This window comes from Equus caballus, chromosome 27 (genome assembly GCF_041296265.1).
Source record: "Equus caballus isolate H_3958 breed thoroughbred chromosome 27, TB-T2T, whole genome shotgun sequence".
NCBI lineage: Eukaryota > Metazoa > Chordata > Mammalia > Perissodactyla > Equidae > Equus > Equus caballus.
Window position 1 is genome coordinate 48,692,074 of NC_091710.1, and position 22,104 is coordinate 48,714,177.

At 36.1% G+C, this 22,104-nt stretch overlaps 1 long non-coding RNA gene across 3 annotated transcripts in view; it reads right to left on the minus strand.

The window, feature by feature from the left end:
• LOC111770889 (uncharacterized) overlaps nucleotides 1-15,315 on the minus strand; it is a 36,645-nt gene extending 21,330 nt beyond the window's left edge. The window contains exon 1 of one of the 3 annotated variants that reach the window (XR_011433167.1): nucleotides 15,122-15,315. This is a non-coding gene — a long non-coding RNA (uncharacterized lncRNA). The remainder of the gene's footprint in view (nucleotides 1-15,121) is intronic. The other 2 variants (XR_011433169.1, XR_011433168.1) reach the window with 2 other exon arrangements.
• Between the last annotated feature and the right edge of the window lie 6,789 nt (nucleotides 15,316-22,104).

Below are 22,104 nucleotides of genomic sequence, written 5' to 3' on the forward strand. Positions count from 1 at the left end.
CTAACTCAGCTCCATATCTTGGATCCTGCTTCAAAGAAGTACAAAGAAGAAGAATTGAGAGGAAAACTTTTTTTAAGCAAATGACACAAAATTTTCTCATATTACTTCTGATCATATTCAGCTGTTGATAACTTGTCACACATCCCAGCTAGCTACAAGAGAGGCTGTGGGATATATTGCCTAATTGGGCAGCTCTGTGCTCAGTGAAAACTGGAACTACAGATCTAAGAGGAGAATAACAGTTAGCCAAGGGGACAAAAATATCACACCCAGATGAGAATGCTCACACAGAAGTAGGATTACAAAATTTTTACTAATGTATATCAGCAGAAATATGGAGAATATGGGGCCAGCCCAGTGGTGTAGTGGTTATCTTTGTGTGCTCCACTTTAGTGACCCAGGGTTTGTGAATTCAGATCCTGGGCGCAGACCTACACACCACTCATCAAGCCATGCTGTGGCGGCATCCCACATACAAAATAGAGGAAGATTGGCACAGATGTTAGCTCAGGGACAATCTTCCTCACCAAAAAAAATGCAAACAAACAAAATGGAAAATATATGTTATAATGAATTTAAATACAGCAGTGCAGAGAGAAAGGAATACGATTTGAGATCTGGCTAAACTTCTCAAGGTTACAGGTAGAATGACAAGGGTTCGTGGGTAGAATGATGAGGGATTCTAGTTTCAGTGTGCTAGTTCAAGCAGACAATAGTAATTCAAACAGGTTGCACAATTGGTTGAGCAAAATCTGAACAGAACTGTAACCTGAATGAAGTTGAGGTGAAAGAAGTCCCTCGGCATGATATAAAAGAATGGATCCAAAGATATAGGAATATTGGAATGTTGGAGTGCATTGAAAACTGTGCTACTGACACACCTACACTCTGGGTCCCTTGAAGAGGACTCTCCTTTCCCATTGTATTGAGAAGCTAATCCACGAGGATGGAGTGGGAGAATCCTTACAAATTTCCTGATGGCTATCCTCTGTAGCCAAGATATCAAGTGGATAATTATTCCTTGAAATGGGCTACCTGACTTCAAAGAAAATGATGAAATCTTGGGGGATAGAAGCCAAATTAAAAAAATTTATCTGGCATAGACAAGATAGGCATGATTACCATAATAGACAGCAATACTGGAGTGAAAAACAAGTATTTTGACCACTGCAAGAAATAGGTAGCTAACTAAGACCCTTCTTGAGCTGAATAATGAAGGTCAAGATCGAGACACACAGGCCTGTGTTGAACCACCAAGATAATCGTAGCTGCTCCCCTCATTTCCAGACCCAAGCCTTTAACAAGCCAGCACCTCTCAAATAAAACAGCTTGCTAAAATTCCTCACCACCACAGGTGCACACCATGTAACTTCTTCCTAGCCTTCCTCAAAAGTGTGTAGGGCGATTTATTAAAACTATTGTACCCTGAAAAATGGAAAACCTACATCTTTTTAGCTTAATGATCCAAGGCTCTGAAGTAATGTTCTTTTTAGGAGACACAGAACACTGCCATGTTTTCTATAGTCACTGACTGGCTTATCCTGGTCAAGTGATAAATTAGATGGACTTTGAGTCCAAGCTGGTCTCGTGGTGAGCCAGGTACACTGATGTGCCCATTTGTTGTTATTTCCTGAGTGTTTCTTTGTAGTGGAAATTCCCAGCAATCAGTAGATTATCTATTACTGGCTCCCAGACTCTCTGGCCTCTAAATGTCTGGGCCCAAACAGGATTCCAGACTCTACCCTGAAATAGGGGGTTTGTTTTACCTGTTTTCTTCTTTCCTTTCTTCCTCCGACTATGATGAGGCTTTACCTAAGTCTTTGAGCTTATAAGGTCTGCTGTCTTTCCTCCGGGGATTTAAGACTCTATTACTGGGGGAGCCTCCCCGGAAGTGTTCCTGCCATTGCAGCAATTCCCTTCCTCCACCCTGGCACCACCAGCGGACGTGTCCTCTGTGCCCTGTGCCCCACGCGTTCTCATGAGCATGCGGGAAAAGTCCACGGAGAGGAGAAGGCAAAATGGTTTGAATGTCCCACATTTTCTTGTTTTCTGCCATCCTTATACTTTCTTGCATATAATTAGGAACGTTAAATAATTCTCAGTTCTTTCTAACATTTACCTATTTTGCATAAGGTTGTTGACTTAATAATCTAGTCTGCTGGTTATGGTTGATTAATAGTGGATTGTGACTGAAACAGATAAAGCATACACCTCACTCAAGGTCGATGAGTTGACTTTTGAGGAGAGGATGGTCCATTTTTCTTTGTAAGTGTTGTCACAGCAATATGTCAGCAGGCAAGTGCTGCTGCTGCTCTTTTTCAAAGTTAATTACGGGAAGACTTTTATGTGTATATACTGTATAGTCAAAGCAATATGCTGTGGCAGATACTCAAATCAACGCCATTGCCCACTCTTTGCAGCATGCCCTATTTACATTGGCAATGAAAACAAGATTTCCATAGCATTTGGACTTCGTGCATGGCATAGCTTCCAGCAAAGTGACTCACCAGATAGTTGGTAGGCAAAGGTTTCCTCAGGAAGAAGCCACGTTTCTACTAATTCCCTGGCCTCCAATGAACAGCATGGCCAGGTACAATGGACTCCCAGTGCCTGCTTCCCAGCTTTTTTTAATGTCTCTGTACAATGTATAGGAAATCTACATTGCTGGTACAGGTAACCCTTATTAGTAGATGTGCAACAATCCTGGAGACAGCAGTTGTATCTTTTGCTTCCTGAATCATCGCTGTATCAGAATAGGCTGGCTTATCTTGTTGTAATAGTAACACCAAAATAACAGTGGCTTAAAAATGAGAACCAGGAACAATGTGTCTTGTTTCTACTATAGATCTATCAAGGATTAATATGGAGTGATTTCCTCATGATAGCCACTCCTGGATCTGCTCTAGTAGACGCTCCCCGATCTCAAACATTCCTGCTGCAGTAGGACGAGGACACACGAATTATGGAGGTTTTCCCATCAGCCATGAAAGAGTAGGGGCCATTTCTGTTCATAAATAATTATAATATTTTCATCTATCTTTATTTTCTCAAATTGCTTATGAAGAGTGGTGTGGAGTTGGGATATTTCTTTTCTTGGTCACCACTTTTCAATGTTTATTAAACAAATTGTGCTACTTTAATCATTTGATTTCTGCTGCCTGAGTGTGTGTGTGTGTGTGTGTGTGTGTGTGTGTGTGTGTGGTTACTTCTTGCTATTTGTAAGGTATTGAGGAAAGGAGATTCAATAATACAGGCTCACTCTATCATCTCTACCCAGAAATGTTTTCTCTTCAAAATGTCCTGAATCAATACATTCCACAATATACACTCCATTTTGGTCAACAAATCAAGTGTTATTCACTTTCCAAATCTTTGCTACTCTAAATAATACTACAAAAATAACTTTATATCAATTTTCAGTTATTTTCTTAATATTAACTCCCCCAAATTTAATCGCATGTTACTCAGGTTGTTGTAAAAGTGACCATGTTATTGTACAGACAGTCTATGTACAACCACACTACCATAAATACAATTATCAGTTTCCACTCACTCTCAGTATCACTGACTACTTTGTTCTTTCCAATTTTTAATCATTTTCTTAAAATTTTAATTAACTTGGATCATTTTGCATTCTTTTGCTACTGAATTTAAATATTTTATATGTTTTTTATACATCCATTTTTCCATTTTGGTGAGTTGCCTCTTCATGTCCTTTGTTTGTTGTTTTTTTTTTTAAGTAACAATTTTATTGATTAAACTATCTTTTTAGCCAGCCCTGTGGTCTAGTGGTTAAGATTTGGTGCTTTCACCATCGCAGCCCAGGTTTGTTTCCCAGCCAGGGAACCACACTACCCATTCATCCTCTGTCATACAGTGTTGGCTGCATGTTGCTGTGATGCTGAAAGCTATGCCATTGGTATTTCAAATACCAGTAGGGTGACCCATGGTGGACAGGTTTCAGCAGAGCTTCCAGACTCAGTGAGACTAGGAAGAAGGACCTGGTCACCCACTTCTGAAAAATTGGCCATTAAAACCCTATGAATAGCAATGGAGCATTGTCTGATACAGCACTGGAAGGGGAGAGGATGGCGCAAAAACACCAGGCAGGGTTCCACTCTGTTGTGTACAGGGGCTCTAGGAGTCAGAATCCACTTGACGGCACTAACAACAACCTAACTCTTTAGACACTTACAATAGAATATTCGGTGGTCAAATAGGTTCAAAGTGTTTTTCTTAGCTTGAGCTTTATATTTAATATTTTGTCATTGTTTTCTTATACAGATTTAATGTTTGTTAGAAAATCCCATGAATTTTTAGTTTTTACATTTTGCTTTTGTTTTGCTACCTGAATGAACATCATTCTTCACTCTGTTATATTAACATAACCAAAAGCTGTTCTTCTAATTATTTCATTGTTTTTTTCCTTGGTTAATACTTCTGAAATGTGTATTATTTGACTCTACCCATTATAAATAATGTTTTTCTTGATGATTGATACGTAATTTAATACCACTCATTCATTCTCACTTTCTTTTTTCACATGTCATGCTACAACTACCACATTTTAAAATTCTGAAAATTTGCTGATACTTTATCTTTCAATGATCTATCTATTCTATGCAATTTTAATAATTTGGGAGACAACTACTCTTTCAATTATATTATCTAATTTTTCTTAGCTAATTTTAATACTATATTAGGTAAATATCTATATTTTTTCTCAGAATTCTATCCAAAAATCAGTTTTTTTCATTGAAAATATATCAAATTAATGATTTAATTTTGAGAGAATTGATGATTATGTAATTTTGAATTTATTCATCCAAAATTTTTATTGACCCTCAGTAAAGATCTCTTGTCTTTTTCGAAAAATACTGTTCCTGAATATTTCAGTCTATTTTTCACATTATATTGATCTTTGCTAGTGTTAATGGATTCTCTTTTTAAAAAATATACTTTCTAACTGTAAATTATTGATTGCTGCCTATTGATTTGTATCCAGAAATCTTGCTAAGTGGTCTTAGTAATTTTGCCAGATTTGTAGATGATTTGTTTGTTTTCCAGGTAAACAAGTGTCATCTGAAAATACAGAATATTTTGTTACTTTCTCTCAATTATTTATTATGTCATCTCACTACGTTCAGCAAAAATTATGCAAAGCAATGCAAATTGAAATAGTAAATTGTAATTGTATATTTTTTTTCCTGACTTTAATGAGGATGTATTTCGTGTTACATTCTTAAGTGGGATTTTGGCTTTATATTTCATATAAATATTGTTATAAAGTTAGGGAGTTATCTTTTTTCCTATCATAAAGGTTTTCTTAAATAATAATGGATATTGAAATTTTAAATGCCCTTTTCAATACTTAGAGGATGTAACTAAGCTTATTCTTCTTTGCCATGTTAACAGAGTTAAATAAATAGATTTCTTAACGTTCAATGATCTTTATACCTCTGGAAAAATGCCAACTTGTTCAAGGTCTATTTTTTTAATAGCTTTTGTTTGATTTGGTTTGACTTTTCTAACATTCAGTGCGAAATTTTTGACATATGCACAAATAAGATTAGTCTTTTATTTGCTCTTTGAGAGCTGTCTTTGAAAGATTTGGGGATTCAGTTATTTCAAATGGGTCAAATGATTGGGAATATTTTATCCCTTATTAATTCTTTTAAAATAGTTTAAATAGCTAGGGAATCATGGGTCTTTTGACCCTTTGATACATCTTACCTATAAAACCAACGTAATTTTTATAGATGAGTTTTGAGGAATTGTTCCCAAAATATTTACAAGGGTTTCTTCGATTGGCTCTTTTGTTCCCATGATCATTTTTCAACCACTCTCCTCATAGTAGAGAGGGATGATTTTTTTGAATCCCCTCACTTTCTGTTTGTTTATCTGTCTTACTAAAGAACTTAAGACCTTAAACCAGGAGGTTAGTTAGTATAAGTTTATGATAATACGTTCAGTCTGACATAAAACAATGGAACCCAATGGATCATGGTTAGTCTATAGAAGTGAGTATTTGCTCAACATGGTTTCTTCCCTATACTGATGAAGCAGTGAGTCCAGTTTGGCCTTACAACCACAGCTGGTCCTTTGAAAGGTTCCTTCCTGCACTGTTATGCCCGCCAAACTCCACCTCTCCGATCATGTGGATGTGAGGTCTTCTAGTATATCCGTTTACTCAAATTAGCAGTCAGAGTCATGAATAACGGCCGGCCTAAACTTTTCTGTGTCTTGCATTTATCTCATCTCCACTCCTGAAGGATGGTGTGATTCTGACAAGACCTGTTTCCCTGACATTATGCAGCCTTTTTCAGTAAATCTGAATTTCCAAGTCACGGAGTGAACACATCTTTTTATCCAGTATCACCTATTTTAAAGTCAGAAGAAATTTATTCAAGCTTCTGAAGAGTGGATGGCCTGCTACTTTAATTTCCATTGCTGGGACAGCTATTCACTATTTTTATAGTTGTGTGGTCATTTTAATGCCAGTCTGGATTAGTAGATGTAGATGCTTATTGTTAAAATGTATTGCATTGAATACCAGGAAACCTAGTATAAGAGAGATGTTAACAAATTCTAGTAAATTCAAAAGAAGGTAACTTACGCAGTCAAAAAGTGTGTAAACCCATATATAATGTGAAAAAAGGAAGGATTTAGCTCTGCTTAGAAGAGTTAGAAAGAAAGTGTTAAATATATTCATACATCTCAACATTTCTTTTTTTAAAAAATATTAGACTTAGCATAACAAAATTAAGACCAAGGGAAGAAAGTGACCAGAGGCAGATTTAATTTTGATAAAAGAAAAATATTTCTGACAATTATAACTGTCCAATAGTAGGATTCATTTCATCTTTAATGCAGTGATTTCTCTGTTACTAAGACATTTCTAGCAGAAATTGGATGACCACCTGCCAGAAGAAAGATTCTGTGTGGGGAAGTATTCCCAATGCCCCTTCACTAATTTATTGTTCAGGCTCAAATTTCAAGTTATACAATGTTACAGAAAAAAGAAATTCCTTTGTTATAAATATTGAGGATCCAAATTCATTCCTTGCTTGCCTTCAGTCTTACTATTTGTACAGAGACAGGGTAAAATGGCACATTTTACTTAGTCTACCTGTAGATTTATATCATTTTATATTTATGTGTCATCATTTCATAAATTATTTTTTCTTATATTTTTCAACCAAATGGCTCAAAATTAGTTCCTGGTAAATGAGAATCTGCAGTGTGTGGTGAATAAGATGTGCCTCCTTTTCTGGGTTTGAAAAGCAGATCTATACAAAATTCTAAACCAAATGGTAACCTTTTTTTCTTCCCTCAAACTTTAGACTATTGAATCTTGAATGGGATGGGTTGTGGTTCATATATTATTCATCTACTATATATTTATCAAGCATCCACCACGTGGCAGACATTGTTTTAGATGTTGGGGATACAACAGTGAACAAAACCATGTAAAAGCTCTTCTCTGATGAGCTTCTATTCTAATTGGGGAGGTGGAGACCAACAACAGACATACAAACAGACCAGTACAATGTACACATGTTGGTGATAAATGTGCGAGGGTACTATAAATCAGAGGAGAATGATGGGGCGTACTCTTTTGGAAGTGCAGTCTGAAAGGGTGCAATTCAAGCCTCTAATGCATAAGGCAAGGAAACAAGTTATGGAGGTATCTATGGTAAGAGTTTTTCAAGGTCCTGAAGGCATAACATCTTGAGGTATCAAAGAGACAGAAGACAACAAGCAAAGAGGAGAGTGGAAGGAGACGAGATCAGAGAGGGGGGCAGGTCCTTTAGGCACCACAAGCTCTGTTAAGGACTTTACACTTTATTGAGTGACATAGGAAGTCTTTGTGGATATCAGCAGTGGAGATGCAATATCCAGCTTCAATAGACTGGGATTTAGCTTCACTCTGCATTGTTCGGAACAGCCTTCATGAGGGCAAACGCTGACTCAGAAAAATATCTTAGGATGAGAGCGCATAATCCAGGCCAGAGAGATGGTGGTTGGGACCAGGATGCTAATAGTGGAGATCTGAGGAATGTGCAGATGCTGGATAAATTTTAAGGTACATTCAACAGGATTTGCTGATTAAATGGATGTCAGGATTGAAATTATTCCCGGTATTTTTACCAAAGCTGTTGAAGGAATATAGTTAAAGTTTACTGAGGTGGAGGACACTGGAATAGGAGAACATTGGAGAGGTACCTATGAGGGTTCCATTTTGGATATGTTAACAAATATGAGTAAAGCAGCATGATGAAGACCAGGGCTGTCTAACCAGAATATCTGGGTTAAAATTCAAGTTCTGCCATTCGCCAGATGATGCTTTGAGAAAATTCCTTACTTTCTCTCTCTGCTTCAGTTTCCTCATATGTAGAAAGGTGAAAATCACAGTACCTACCCAATAGCATTGTTGCGGGACTATGTGCCTAAAAACACGGAAAGTAGGGTCTGGCCCAGTGGTGCAGCAGTTAAGTTCTCATGTTCCGCTTTGGCGGGCCATGGTTCGCTGGTTCAGATCCCAGGTGCAGACATATGCACTGCTTATCAAGCCATGCTGCGGCAGGCATCCCACATATAAAGTAGAAGAAGATGGGCATGGATGTTAGCTCACGGCCAGTCAGCAAAAAGTCAGGCCTCCTCAGCAAAAAGAGGAGGATCAGTGGTAGATGCTAGCTCAGGGCTAATCTTCCTCAAAAAAAAAAAAAAAAAATCTGCAGAAAGTGCTTGGCAGAGTGCCTTGTACATAAGGAACATTCTATAAGAGTTGTTACTGCATACAAGTGGAGATATTGAGTACACAGCTGGATATACAAATCTGAATTCAGGAACTGTTACAGCCAGAAATAATATTTAGAGAGCGCTATGTTCTGAATGTTTGTGTCCCTAAAATTCATATGTTGAAATCCTAACACTCATAGGTGATGGTATTGAGAGGTGAGGCCTTTGGGAGTTGCTTAGGTCGTGAGGGTAGAGTCCTCATGAATGGGATTAATTCTCTTATAAAAGAGACCACACAGAGCTCCCTTCCTCCTTGTCCCATATGAGGTCACAGCTAAAAGCTGCCAGCTATGAACCATGAAGAGGGCCCTCACCAAACCCTTGTGGCAACCTGATATCAGATTTCCAGGCTCCAAAACTATAGGAAATAAATTTCTATTGTTTAAAACCTACCTAGTCTTCAACATTCTGTTACAGCAGCCCAAATGGACTAAGACAGAGGAAATTATCAACCACCTACATATTATATTGAAGGTCATGGAATAGCATGAAAATACCTATGGAGTAAGTGTAGAAGGAGGGAAAACAAAGCTTAAGGAAAGTAAAGAATATTAAGAGGACCCAAAAAGGAGACTGATAAGAAGCTTCCAGTGGATTGGAAGAGGAAGAGAGAGAGAGAGAGTAAAATTTTGGAATATGGGTGAGAAATGTGTTTCAAGAGGCAGGAAGTGATCAATTGTGTCAAATAATGCTAAGAATTTGAGTAACCTGAAGGTTGAAATGACCATTCGGTTTCAGGAAATTCTACATCACTGGTAGTTTTGTCAGAATGGTTTCTAGAGGTGACGAGGATAAAAAGGATTAGAGTAGGTTTTAGGGGAAATCGGAGAGCAAGTGGGGCCAGTGAGTTCAGAGACTCTTGAGATGTTTTGCTCTAAGTAGGAGAAGAAAAACAGGGCAATGTCTGGCCAGTATGTAAATCTGAGAGGAGGTTTCAGTTTTTATTTTAAAGATGGTAGATTATCTCAATATCTATGTATCTATCATCTTAGCCACCTATATGTATAGGTTTACGTATGTTATGCTATGGGAACTCATCACAGGAGAGTGGGAAATTTATGTTGCAGGAGACAGAGGTACCAACTCAGAAGCCAGGGCCTTGGAGAGGAGAAAGGAAATGGAATCTGTTAGATTGTTCAACATATGTGACAGAAGAAAACACAGAGCCTAAATGCCCAGTTTGCATATAGGTTAATTTCTAACGTTGGGAGGCTATGGATGTTCTGTTCTGATTATTTCTCTTTCTTAGTAGAAGAATCACGGTCATCACCTGAGAATGAGAAGGGGTGACAATGTTTGGGCAGTTTAAGGAAAAAAGAGAAGGTACGAAATAGTCACCTGCAAAAGCAGAAGACAGAATTTTCTAAGAAAACATACTACTATACAAAACAGCTGTGGTGCTCATTTTCAGTTTGTCTTTGCGAATAAAGCAAACCAGTCAACTAAGTTATGTTTCTTCCCAATGTCTATCACAGTATAAGCAGAGAGCTGGATTTTAAAACACAGATGAGGAACCTCCAGGGAGAGTAGAAATGGAGAGGGAAAGATAAAAGGGATGGATTGTCTAAGAAAACGTGGGAAGCTGGAATCATATGTCACATTCAATGGTTTATTATTCACTTGTTGAAAAGGCTTTACAGTATTTCAAATCACTATCTATTATTGTTAATTCTGCTTACAGCCAAGTGCTAGAAATGACGAAAGAATATATATTGGCATTTTGTTACTAAGATAAATTACATTTTTTGTTATGAGATATAATTGAAAATAGGTTGCATAACTTGTTCTCAGAAATATACATCAAGTAAAATCAAGAAATACGTTGTCTAGGTATTTGAAAACTGATGTATGAGTAGGTTTTATATATGTTAAAACTACAGCTGGTGTTTGAGGATATAAGCGTTAGTGTAGAACCCAAGTGCATTTTTTCTAACAGACACATGATCTTTGGAAGTTGTTTAACTTTGAATTGCTCATATTGTTAATGAAGAGGTTGGGACTAGATGATCATGAAGTGCACACAGGTCAAATTTCCGACAACATCTAGTTTCAGAAAGGCCCACCTTTGGGATGGTGAGATGGAAATCTCTTAGGCCCTAACTCAGTAAAAAAATGTCCAGTAAACCTATTAATTTTTTTTCTAGAAATGTTGAAACTCTGGGGAGAGAGAAGAAAATTGTGAATGACCAGTTTGACAGTCAGTGCAAATGTTCTCATGTTTTAAGGCAGGCTACAGAAGAAACTCTGACCCTTAAAAGAAGTCTTTATTGCCCACTCCCCTGGAGTTAGGCCTAGGTGAAATAATGGTGGAATGTAGACACAATGTCGTTCCTTCTCCCTAATATTTCTCTGCAGCCTAATCTCGAACTATAATTAGTTGAAGAGGGTCTGCGTTTAAGTTAATATAGTAAGCAATCAGTAGGAGCAAGGCAGTTCTTGAAATCTTGTTCCTAAGCGCATTTTTCTTTTTTATTATTTTTAACTTATGATAATATAAATCACCCTGTTTTATATAACAATTATTTATGAATGCAATTTATATAGATTATATATGGCATAATGATACACATACACACATGGTGCACTTTATCTCATTCACTATTTATCCCAATTTTGGGAGATGAGTCACATGGCTCAGATGCTACTGGAACTTGACCCAATGGTCATTCTCTGTAATTATTCAACCACTGGAATATTGTTATTTAGAAATAAAAAAAAATTTAAAATTTAGGAATGCACCATTTCAATTCAAACTATTTTAGTGATTTCAAATTTCACGGCCATAAATGTTTGATAGATTTCAGTCTTCTCAAAGACAGAAACAATTTCGTATTCTACCTTTCAACTGCCATAAACAATCTAGAAAGGTAATAGCCTGTCAATAAAAAATCATAAATATTTCTAAATACATTATCATTACCTGTTTCTCTTTCAACAAAAATTTGTTTCTGAAATTTATATCTTTTGATAGCATTTTTTAATTTTATTTATAAAATACAGTGCATGACTTGACAAGTAAACTACATTATACATGCTGCAAGCAACTTTGGAAACTTTACTAAGAAGCAATGCAAGCTGTCAGACATTTCAGTAATTGAATTTCTCTGAGAACTGCCTTGGTTTGTCAGCTCTAACTTTACTGTCAAAAGAAAATAAAGTCACTAGGGAATTCATCTGAGATAACACCAGGGATATTTTGATAATACCAAGGCAAGAACACTGTTTTCTCAGAAGCTCTTTGCACTAGGTTACCCCTACCTAGTGTGGGTAGGTTCATCTGAGCCTGGAGTCTCTATTATTTGATGCTGAGGTCTGAGATTAACTAATGATCTGTCAAATGGCAGTACATAAGCCTTTCTTCCGGTATTAGGATGCACACGATCATTGCTTAAAATGCCCAATATACCCTTTGTCAATTACTTCGTAAGTGCAATTTATCTTTTACTGCTTCCGTACTTGGATTGCTTGTAAAATGTTTAGTGGTTAATTAACCTGGAAGGAAGTCCAACTTATGAAAAAACAGTAGAAGGGGGAAAAAATGCCATAAAATTAATGGCTTATTCTCTGGTTCTTATTTGATGGAGCAATGTTAATCAGATCCCTTTAGAAATTTACCTTTGACTACCATTCAGCCTTCTCTATAATAAGCTTCGCTTCAGAAATTTTCCACCGTGGGTTTTCCCCTTTGGCCTGTGCTTTTCTCCAAAGGACTTGAATGTATTAAGAAGAGATTGACAGCTCTCCTAACAACTGCAGATTGTGCTAACATGAAAAGGAAATATAGGTCTTGAGATCTTTCTGTTTTGAGTTCTGAAATATCAAACATGAACACTTATCCATGAAATGAAACCAACACTCGTTATTATGTATGAGTAGATTGACCTTGAGTTTTCCTTAATCAGTTAGAGGAAAATCTATAGAAACTCATAAAACTACATATATAGCAATATTAGTAAACTATTCTTATAGTCGTGGAGATATCAAATTGAAGAACTTCAATACAAAATACCATACCAGCATATAAACTACTCATTGCTATTCAGTTTTACTTTCATGTCTAAGAGTACTAGAAAGTTCTTAAATTAACAAAAATGGTTTCATATATTTTTCGCTGTATTCTAAAAGAGGGAAATATGGTTTTTGCTATGCACACATTAGTGAAGTCGATTTATACAATGTTTTTTAGCATAAATATAAAGAAATTCTTAAATTATGGTCTGTAGCAGACATTTAGACAGTCATTAACCGCTTCTTCTGATATGAGAACGGTTATATGAAGACCATATAACTAAATTCACTTTACGGAAATGTTTTCAAATTGTGATTTTTTCCTACCCTAGTTCAGTTGGCTGTTCATATTGAGTAACTTGGAGTTGAGACAGGGCCCTTTCCTGCTGTGGCAGGCATGGTACTGCTCTCCTCCTCCTAATTTTAGCTCCCTCAGTCCACTAAGGATCTGCTTTATTTTTTTATAACCCCAAAATATGAGGATGTGCTCTAGGGGGTTCAGATAAATCCAGTACATCTTTCTTCTTAGGTTTGTGAGAAGGCATAATTTTCAGATTGCCTTGAAAGGAACATTAACGCAGAAACTTTGTTTTATTAAGCAGGTAGAGTTCTATATTAAGTTAATTTAATCTTGTAAAAAAGCTATGCATCTGTTATAAATCCAAGAGGTTTGTAAATTTGTTTGATTGTTCCTTCTGCTGTGGGTGAATCTTCATGTCTTCAGTTGGGCATTTACTATTTAGCACTTAGACCACTTCTTTCATGTCACGTAGCCATCGGATATCTCAAATCTCATAGAGTCAAACATATTGGAGAATGCATTAGTACCATTTAGCACATTTGTGTGAAATAAGTTTCATCTTTTTATCAAACTCCAAGTAGTACATTGCTATCAGTATTCATCAAGTGTTGAATCTGATGGCTTTATATGACAACAGGATAAAATTCTAGCAAGATTTATATCCTTAATTTAAAGAGAAGACATTTCTGATTAAAGTACTATTTCATATCAGAAGAAATAATAGATGACTATTAAGGCATATGTATGCTTTATAGGTCCACCGTAAAATTTTAAAAGTAAGTAATAAAATGTAGCACATTATTAATTTGGGTTTCAAAATGGAATTTAAATTGCCCTTTGTCTGTTTCATATAGTGATGCAAGCTGAAAAAATCAAGATAATTATTTGGATAAATGTCAACATTCTACGTGTGTGTATAACAGCAATGATAGAATAATGCTCTTATTTTCTGATTATAAGGACCGTAAATCCTTTGTGTTAATTTTTTAAAATAAATTAGAAGATAAAATCCACCCATAACTTCATTCAGAGAGAGATTTCGATATGTGCGTGTATAATTTTAAATTCTACATAATGCAAATAAATCTTACTTTCCACATAGTTTTGGATCTTCCACCTTTTTTTTAGTTCAAATTTAAGAGAAAAGTAAGTTTTAAAACTTATTATTTGACTCTTTGGTGTTGGTCCAAGGAGAATTCTTTGGAGGATTAAAATAGCAGAGCAGTGCTGTTTGGATATATTTCTTTGGCCATTTAGGATCCTCCCCAGCAGAGAGCTCAGCGGAGTCTCCTTCAGTTTGTTGAGACGCGCTCCCCTGCATTAGGACTTTACCGCTAAACTAAAAGGCCTGAGCCTTCAGGTTGTTGGGACTTTGACCTCTACCTGGTATCTATTCAGGTTCATCACAAAGAGACCTTATGTGCTGATGGCCCAGGCTGAGGATGCAGCTGCTGGAACACCTGAGTTGTTTATGGAACCCATAACTCAGAGAGCACTGCTTGCTCCTCTGTGCAGAGGTTAGCCCTAGATTTATGCTGTTTGCCGTTGAAATTTTATCGCTTTATCCATTCTTAGTTTGCATATTCAGCTAATGTACTTTATTACTTGATCTCACTTATAAATATTGAAAAAAGAGGTACTTAACCCTCAAAATGACTGGAGAAAGCAGAATCACTTGGCTCCTTCCGTAGCACATACCTATTTCTTCTTTCTTCATCTTGGGTGAATTCTTTGATGGTAAAATCAGCCTCCAAAAATATCAGGAATCTATTAAGCTGTACGGTGCAGCGTGACCAAAAATCTTCCCCTGAAAATCAGCAAGCGGGAGGAGGCGACAGGAAGGGGAAATTCTAGGCAATTATATACATGATTGTACATACTTTTTACAGTAGTCTTACAGGTGTGTAATATCATTATTCTCATTAACAGATGGTAAAAATGAGGCTTAGAAGTTGCCCATAGTTACAGTTCTAGCAAATAATAATGCCAGGATTAAAATCCAACCCTTACCTGCCATCAGTAGTACAGCTTTCAACTCCCAGCACACATTATCTCCTTACCCATGAACAGTCCAGTCTCATTATGAAGCATGCAGCAGCTAATGTTGTAGTGAGCAGTCCATATCAATGCAAAATAAATAGGGACGAAGTCCCATCCAGTGAGGAAAACTTCACTGTAAACAACAGCGTCTAACTTTTGTAAATAGCCAAGCAGTTCCGAATCAGCCAATTCCTTCTTGGAAGGTAAACAACAGAGGGTCCAAAATCAGTGTCCTGGATTCCTGGATGCCAGAATGCAGCAACTGACCTGTCTGCAAACTGAGTGAGCTGGTGAATTAGTAGAAAGAGAGAGGCTTTAGAATCAATGTGGAATGGGTTTTAACCTTGCACAGGCTCTTATTGGCCTGTGGAGAATTAATTTCTCCGAAGGGATTTAGACATTTATAAGATAAAATAAAATTTATCTTTCATACTTATAAAGAAAAAACGTAATAAAGCACAGAATAGATATTTAATAATTGATAGTTATTATTACTGATAAATTATTATTATTTACTTTCAAATTAAGTGAATCTTTGGAAGATCTTTATTCCATTTTACATGGAATTTAAGTGGAAATTGACCAGAGCTTGAATTATTTCTAAGAGATTATTTAGGAAAATATATATATATTTAGGAATAATGCAATAACATTGCAATAATGCAATATTGCATTAATGCAATGACGTATACATATATATATATATAAAAGTAAAAGAGCATAAAATTGCACATAAAAAATTAGGGCTTTGAGTGAAGTCTGATGCATCATCAGCTCTATTTAAAATCTACCTTAGCCTCCAGAGTCTGCCATATTGAAAATTCTTCCCCATATGTAGACTCTAAGTCCGCATTAACTGAGAAGCATCACTTACAAAAGATTTTCTTCCCAAATCTTCTATTTTCTCACTAAAATCCAACCCCACTTTCCCCGTCATGGTGTTATACTATGTATGCCCTTCATTCAACCTTGAATTTCTCCTTCCTCAAGTGATCATCTGTCAAAAGGTCCTAATCTTTCTTACCAAAGCAATCATCACACTAGCTACACTTCATTATCTGGACTGGGGCATCCAATATTTTACTGGTACTCTAACCACACAGCAATTAACTCTGCGTGAGATTTTCAGGGAAGATGTTTTGCACACAGAAAATATTTGAGCATTGTCTTTAACAACATTTGGGAATTTTCTGGAAAACCAAAGAATATGCATACACATGGAGGGAAAATGTGGAAAAGCTAAGGCAACAAGTGATTCAATAGTTTCCATATTGTTGGTATTTAACTAATGGGCAGGTAGAATTAGGGTTTGAGACTGGAGACAGAATTAGATGTTGTTACGTGTCTTGTATGCTAGGCTAAAGACCTTAGACATAGGCTGGGGGAAATACGTCCAAGGGTTTTCCTCAGTAAGTAGTGATAAATGATTATGTCTTAAAAAGATCTCTAACGCCAAGAGGAGCATACATTGAAAAGAAGTGAGGTGAAAAGACAAGACGGTCAGTTTTGGGTAACTACAATTGAAGTTTCAATGTGGACTGTATAAGTGGGATAAAAGGGAAGAACTATCATAAACATATTTTTAAGAGAGAAACTTGGAGTAGCTTGGATGTTGATTAGAAGTGGACAATGAGGGAGAGGGAAATTTAGGAAACTAAATTATATTTGTCTTGCTTCTGTCTTGAGGATCTAACTGGATGAGGGTTCCAGCAAATGATATATGGAATTTGAAAAAAATTTTGCAGTTTTGGAGGTAGAAGTTTTCAGGGAGACACTCTGAGGTTCGTGTATGATGGAGATATTTGTCCGCAGTATGTGTTCTCAACTGGACACATTTCAAAATGATCTAAAATTGAGTTAGAAAATTCTGGCCCACCTCTCTGTATTACTCTGTGGAGAACATAAATTATACTTCTCAATCTCTACTGTAAAATGCTTGTGCTACTATTTCAGGAATCCAGAATTCCTATGCTCTTGGCTCGTATCAAAGAAGTTAAACTTGAAGTTATTTTTCTTCATCCAAAGGATGAAACTGATATTCAGGAAAGATAACCCAAGCTCAGGGCTCTCCTGTCTGTCACTTCTCAAATTAGTGTAAACTCTACCATTTTATCGAGTTGGATTATCAAAATGCCTACCTGACTGGCTCAAACTTCTGCAGAAATTTCTGCAGAAATGCCTTCATTGCATTATTTTTGATGTTATGCCCTTGGCTTTTATTAAGGGGAGATTCAATAAGTGGACATATGAAGAATGCTTCCAGCTTTGCAGATAAGCTGCCGTTGAAGACGTTGTCTGTCACCCTGTTCTTTGTCATTCATATAAGAACCCAGGGAACACATTACCTTTAGAATTTAGTATTGGAAAACTGATTTTCTTAAAAAGCAGTTTTGATACTTAGGTCAGACAATAGAAAGTATGTAACTCAATTTAGTTTTGCCCAAATTCTCAGAGTTAGAATTTGTGAACAAAAGTAATAACTACATTTAGTTTAAATTTAGGAAAAGCCCCAAACCTATACACATCTATTTTATATAGTTCTTATTATTCCAGCTTTAAGATCATTCTAAAGTATATATTCTCTTCTATATATATATAAAGTAAATATTTCCAATTTTTCTGAAAGTGTGTGGGTTCTAAATAATAAATAAATTATTAAAAATTCCCTAACCATCTATTTGCTTAGAAGTGATCACACTTATATTTTTATTTCAATATTTTCTACCTCAGCCTTCAAGAAAGAAATATCATAATTTGTAGGAAGTGTATTGAAATTCTTCCCCTTCAAAATTTTGATGTTGAGGGAGTTTTAATTTTTCCTTGATTACAACAGATATCTTCCCATTAGGAGTCTACTCTGCTTTCATCAGTTTCTCTATAATAAAGGGAGATACAATATCTTTTTTAAAGAGCTCTGTATGATGATATCATAGATTTTCATACTACCTAAATATATCTATATATAAGACTACCATGTATATATTTTGTTTCCATTACACTTATTCTTAGACTACACATATGTTTGTGCTTTCATCTTTCCCATACAGTTCTAATTCTTTCACTTTGCCTATGAAACTCAAAGTAATTGAGTGTTTGTAGTTCAGATTTGTGGTAGCATTTTAATCTGTCTGACTCTTCCAGAGTCTTTGGAAGTCTTCCTTTTGGGCCCTAAGTTATAGAAAAGTGCTAAGCAAGAATATTTGGGAGATGGGGTTTGTTCTACAAATGATGCCACTAATAATCAAAGAGGAGGCAATTACATAGAAGACAATGCAAAAATGTAAGTTTTAACAAGAAATTAAAGAGGTCTTAGAATGATACATTAGTCTGCCAGGGCTGCCCTAACTAAAAACGACCACAGAGTGGGTGCCTTAAACAACGGAAATTTATTTCCTCACATTTGTGGAAGCTGGAAGTCCAAGATTAAGGTACTATCAGGATTGGTTTCTAGGGAATTCTCTCCTCCTGGCTTGTAGATGGCCGCATTCTTGCTGTATCCTCATGTGGTCTCTTCTCTGTGCATGCAAGGAGAATGTGAGAGACAGAGAGGTCTCAATCTCTGGTGTCTCTTCCTCTTATAAGGACACCCGTCCTACTGGATTAGGGCCCCACCTTTCTCACCTCATTTATGTTTTATTACCTCCCTAAAGGTCCTTGACTCCAAATACAGTTACACTTAGGGTAAAAGCTTCAAGATATGAACTTTGGAGGTACATAATACAGTCCATAACAAATGGTAAAATGAGAGAAAACAGAATAAGTACAACCCAACCTTGGAGTCTTGAATTTCACGCCCACTCTATGTTGTCTAACTCTGAGACGGAAGGTTGCAGACAGCAGAGGATAATGCCTAATAAGGGAGCTCAGTCAGCATTGTTTTCTTTTCCCATGTTTTGAACACCTGATTTCTACCTGCCTTTCCATTTTGATTCCAAATATTCTTTGGGGATTGATCATGGATGCAAACATTTCCATCATATTTATACTAAAATTTGTGTATAACATTTTCACTGAAAATATGTATGCCCCCAATAAAATTAAGCCAATTTCACTTTTGTTCTACTTTTTTAATAGCAGATTTACATGTTTTCAGTTTATTCCATGGTGATTTGATCGATTAATTTTCATCAGGATGAATTACTTTTGTGTAAATTTCAAATATTTGATTTCTTAATTGTTTCTTTAGAGCATATCAACTTTTACAAAATATTACTCTTGCCAGAAACTCTTGTAAGTTTCCCTGGGTGCCTTATTTCAACCAAGTAGTTTCTGTGGGTTATGTATAGGTTAAATCCTCCCATTAATTTTCAGTCAATAAAAATTTTAATGTGTGTCTTTCAACCACTACTATTTTGCTATTGATTTTATTTGTACCAAATCTAGTTTATTCCTAATTTTAAATTTGCATATTTCAGTGTTACCAAAAAGATATATTTCAGTTAGTTGTTCTATTTGTAGAATTTATTATTTACCCTGAGTTTTCCAGCAGAGCAAAAAAAGGGTGAAAGCTGATTTTTAACCTTAACAAAACTAAGGTTGTTGTTTCAAATTCCAAAATACCAAAGTGAATGATAACACATAAAATTTCCCATAATTTAACAAATAGAAGTGTGTGGCTATTTTACTGTTTATAAGCAAGCTAATTTGACAAGCTTTTAGAAAGTAATTTTCTGTGTCTATTTAAAATAAAAGTGAACAAACATTATGATCTAGCAATTTGATTTCTATGAATCTTTCTAAAATTATAAGTAGGTAAAAATGTACATGCAATATTATCTTTAATAGCACAAATGCAGAAGCAACTTAAATGTCTATCATGCTTAAGAGAGAAAATAAATTTGTGCAGTTCGTACACTGAAATTATATCCATCCATTAAGAGAATAAGAGAGATACAGATGAGTAACTCCTGAATAGGATAAAATTTCAGTTATGCAGGATGAGTAAGTTCTAGAGATCTGCTGTACAACGCTGTGTCTCTAGTCAACAGTGACATATTGCACACAGACTTCTGTCAAGAGGGTAGATCTTGTGTTAAGTGCTCTAACCACAATAATTTTTTTTGAAGAGATGTAGATGGAACATCTTAGAAAGTTAATCTCGATATGTTAAACTTGTTTTGGTGGAAGTATGATGGTTACTCTTATTTTTCCAATGAAAACTAGAAATAAATACAAAGATGAATATCTATTTTCAAAGTTTTGGATTCAGAGTCATGGGGAGTCATTAAGATGTTCAAGTATTTCAGTAAAAATGGTGGCACTGAACTTCCCTGTAATCATTAAGTGTGACTTTGCCACTTGTTTTGGTAAATGACGTGTGAATGAAAGTGACTTGCATTACTCCTGTATAGAACCTTAACATTCAGTGCATCGTTCACTGTAATGCCCTTCTTCTGCCTCTGCGATTGTACAAACACAAATATGGAACCGACCTCTGCAGGAGAAGAGTTGACTTGCAATAGACATAAAGCATGACAGAAAGATAAACCTGTGATCTTAAGTCCCTGAGATTTGGGGATTAATTTTTACTTACAGTATAAACCAGCTTATTCCCACTGATATTGATCTTAACAATATTAAATATACTCTTACCCAACTGGGCTTATAACAGATTTGTAGCTACTTTGCAAGGTTTCTGTCTCCTCTTGTTTCCTTAACTCTAAGTGGTGAATATCTTTACCAGCACACAATAACACTTTCTTGTCAATTGGCTTTACTAGACCAATGAAATTAACATTTTATTATTACTTTTCTGGTTGGTTTATTCTAGATTTGATATAAGCTCTTCTCTCAGTCCTTATTCATTTAATTGGCAGGAGTATGATGACAAATATCCTTTGTATCTCTGATACTTTAACCCATCAATGTCAGTCATCAGTGTGACCCTTCTCTGGGACATTCTGTGACTTTTTGATATTCCAAAGTACTATAATAATCGACCTAAATGTATGAATGCATCAGACAACATTATTGTCATTCTTTCTAGATGTAGGAGTGACAAGTTGCCCATCTAGTTCCCAGTTTAGCATAAGTCATAGTTTTATCAATAGGTAAAGTAATAGAAATATGGGCGGTAAAGCAAAATGCATATCAACAACAGTCTCTCCCAAATGATTCTATATGGAAGATCTTTGTTGTTGTTTCTAAGACAGGACATGTAACCACTTACCTAGTACCATCCTGAGAGGTCCCTCGAGCCTCAGGGCAAAAGTCGGTAGAATCCTTAGTCTTTCAGTAAATCTTTGTCTTTCCAGATCCAAAACTTTTTTGTGATGACAGATAAGTGACCAGGTCATGGTTCCCAGTCAGGAGGGTCCCCCTCAAGCTGGACGCTAGGAAATTCAGAGGGGCCATAAGACATATTAATTGCTTTCATTTCAGCCTTACATATATTTTCCTACAAAACACCCTACCAAACAACTTTGTAATCCTTTCATTTACACATTGATTCATTCTGTAAGCATTTTTGATCATTACTGCAAACCAAGAACTAAGCTAGGTGAGGCGACTTCAATCAGAATGGAATAGAACTGATCTTCAGGAGCCTATCCTCTACTGAAAAAGACAAAAATGCAAACCAATAAATACAATTAAGGGTTATGCGTAATGTGATAGAAGTGTGAATGGAGCCCAGGAATGGCAAGGAGCAACTGAGAACACAAATTCTGGTTTGCTTCCCTATGGTAAGTCGTGTTTGTAGACTATGGAAAACCCAGTGGCAGAATATTCTGGGAGCCAGCAAGAGACAGAAATGTGATTGATCTCTTCCACTCGTTCTAATTCAAATATGGCATTAAACACTAACTGCCTAAAATCAGAAATTGGCAGAGATAGGAAGAGATGACAAATTCAAACGAAGATTCAGTCTGGTAGCTATGACAGGCTGTGGGAAGAGACACACTCAACCCATTGCAAGACTTAAAGAGATACAGTTGTGACAGCTGACAACCAGG